Raw genomic sequence first — 3,253 nt, 5'->3', positions numbered from 1 at the left:
CTGCTGGGGCCTATCTCCGGCTTCTAAAAGCAAAAGCCTTGAACATATTGATATTTTTCATTAGTTGATCAGGGGGATTGCAGGGGGGGGGCAGCTTTTCTGCATGTTTCTATGGACAACCAGACACAGGTCGCTCTAAAATGAAGTCCGCCATTTGGAAACTCCAATTCGACAGTTACCATCAGTTCTGGGCGCTGTTAGTCCCAAGCAGCCAGCCAGCATCTGGTAGATTTCATAGGTCCTTGGTGGCAGCGGGGATATACCTCAGTGGTAGAGCGCATGCTTTGCATGTATGAGGCCCCGGGTTCGATCCCCGGCATCTCCATTTGATGTTTTTCCTCAAGTTGGGCTTTTTTCTGTACATGGAAATTAGGATGATGTGTTCTTTTGCCATACTAAATCCTGTTGCTGAACGTCTTCTCTTTGGAGCCGATGATTTTGGACATGCACGGTGCACCATGCTTCAGTATGATGTCTGCGTTTTTCATTGGAAGACTGTTAGCCTGATCTTTTACCGTGATGACACAAGGCAGACTCGTTCAGACAGAGGGGCATTGGCTGAGAATAGTGTCTCCACCTGTCCCCCTGCTAGGCAGTGGTGTCATTCTTAGGTGCTGTGCATGCTAACCAACCCTCCGACCTTTCCCACCGCAGAACACCCTGAATGCATTCAGCGGGCTATGCTTCATTCTAGGGCTGCAATGGATCGCCTAGTGGCAAAACCAATGGAAGCACCATTGACCTTCCGCTGAATTCCACTGCTTGTCTGCCTAGAGAAGCGACATCTGCCGAGTGTGCTATGGATACTCATGATGGCAGAACTATAGAGTGGTGGGCCCACGTTGGTTTCCACTAGCCAGCAAATACAGAAGGACATCCGAAAGAGGTGTCAGTCTATCCAGCAACATTTGTGGGCTTTCGGCTGCAGGAATTTTTGGTGTTTGAAGACATATATTACACAGCCACGGTAGTGTAGTTATGGTTAAGTTGCTGTTTCCATAGGAAGAGCACTTTTTGGGTGGCCTATAACTCCGCTCCCCCTGGACGAATCCTCACCAAACTTTCCAAAAAAAGTATATGGGCCACTCGGGATTTTTTGCAAAGTTTGGTGATGTTTGGTCCAGGGGGGAAAAGTTATAGGGGGGGCTCCAAAACGTCTTTTATTCCCATAGACTGAATGGGGGAAAAACTTTGCCAAACCGCTGGACGGATTTTCACCAAGTTTGCGGTAGGGGCAGAGGCTTGGTCCCGAAAACATGCTTTTATAAATTTGGTCACAATCCGTCCAATAGTTTCCTTTAAAATGATCGAAAAGTATGTCTCTAAAAATTAGTGATATCTATGTCCACTCTGCGTTCACACTTCCCTGTTCGCTCCGCGGACAGGATACTGATTGGCTAAGGGGCTGAGGTCTTGACCGCGGACACGCAACGTCTCTGCCGATTGGTTGCAGTGAGCCGTGATGTGCGTCAGGTTGTTTGGATGCGCCCAACATCTTACATCCGCCGACAGCGCGGCGGCGACCAGAGACGAAAGGCTGTTTCCGAAACTGTGTTCATGATGTATTCGCTATGCCTGCCTTGTCCGGAATGTTTGTAAGTACTGAAAATTAGGGGTCTCATAAGGATAGTACTTCAGTCCGTGCTGTGCACAGGCAACTTGAAAGTATTTTAAGGACACGCGTGGTGTCAGCGAACATTAAAATTGGGTGCATGCCGTACTTAACATTTTTATTAGCATGAGTGTGCTCCTCTTTTATACGCCACCAGGGGGGTGATATGCTGCGGTGGTTGTGGCCAGGGCCTAGGTCTTGGTTTTATGGCCAAAGGCCATGCACCCAAGATGAAATTGATAGGTAGAAAAACTATAAGGCCCTATGGGTGCGATATGCACTGGTAGTTGTGGCCAGCACCTAGAGTCTTGGGTGCATGGCCGAAGGCTGTGCACCCAAGAACTAAGTTAAAAGCACTAGAGTTATTAGCCACAATGGTTTTCATACACTACACACTCTCACCTTCAACTATTTATGCCCTTACACCCAAGCCTCTAACCTCTGGGCACAAGCACTTCAGCTTATCACAGCTATAGATACACCAGGCCATGCACCAAACAACAAAGTTATAAGCACTGCAATTATTTGTCACTGCACACCCATACATTAAAATATCTATGGACATACACCCAAGACTCTAGGCCCTGACAACAACCCCTGCAGGATATCACAGCTATGCATACACCCGTATTATCGACCATCAAGGAGGTGGTTGTGGGAAGGACGTACAGTCTTGGATGCATGGCCGAAGGCCATGCACCCAAGACCAAACTTGTACGTAGTGCAGTTAAAAGCCACAATTGGTGTGATATGCTGTGGTGGTGGCGGCCAGGACCTAGACTCTTGGGTGCATGCACCCAAAAACAAAGCTATAAGCACTGCAGTTATAGGCCACTATGGGTTTTACATACTGCACACCCATACATTGATATATCTATGGCCTTACACCCAAGACTGTAGGCTCTGGCCACAACCCCTGCAGCATATTACACAGTGAAGAGGGAAAATCGAGACCAAACCCATGCCCCCTCACCCCAAGCGCATATATAGAAGAACAGCAGGAAGAACAAGGAGCGCACTTATCATTTGAACCAGGCCCAGGGCGCCCATGGGTGACAAATATGCTGACACACCCACTTCACCAACAGTGCAACTTCCATGCTACATTAGAATCAATGCTGCAATATCAGAATCTACAAACACAAAAATCCCTGTTTAAAGGCTTGCAAATGCCTATATGAATTAACATTGTCTAAATGCACAGACAGTTCATTTCACTCACTGAACACTGGCTGCGGGAGCCTTCATCAATGTTCCTCGCAAAACATCCGACCTGCCAAGGCCGCAAATTCAAGATAAAATTGCTTTCTGAAGACAAACATTCTTCGCAAAAAACCCCCAAACTGCCAAGGCCGCACATTCAAGATAAGACTGCCACAAATGCGAATAAATCACGGCAACCCAGTGTGCTTTTTTTTTCTTTCCGGGAAAGAAAGACATTTTCTCAAGGACTCGCACAACATGTAAAACATAACTTGTAACAAGAATGGCGCAGCCCAGCCAATCTGCGCCCAGAGCCCAGGTGCGAACTGCTTGTTCAGCTAAAAAGTTATGGGAACAAAGTCACATTGCAACAAGTTAGAATTAGGTAATGGGGGCTGGCACAGCTAAATCAACCCACTGACGCAAGAGGTTAATATC

At 47.3% G+C, this 3,253-nt stretch overlaps 1 non-coding gene across 1 annotated transcript; it reads left to right on the top strand.

Annotated features, from left to right (window-relative positions):
• Positions 1–253: 253 nt before the first annotated feature.
• On the top strand, positions 254–325 carry TRNAA-UGC (transfer RNA alanine (anticodon UGC)). The gene has a single exon. It is a non-coding gene; the product is annotated as a tRNA-Ala (tRNA).
• Positions 326–3,253: the final 2,928 nt, after the last annotated feature.

Source organism: Ambystoma mexicanum, chromosome 12 (genome assembly GCF_040938575.1).
Source record: "Ambystoma mexicanum isolate Mex_15411 chromosome 12, UKY_AmexF1_1, whole genome shotgun sequence".
Classification (NCBI taxonomy): Eukaryota; Metazoa; Chordata; class Amphibia; order Caudata; family Ambystomatidae; genus Ambystoma; species Ambystoma mexicanum.
This window is presented reverse-complemented; position numbering and strand designations above follow the sequence as displayed.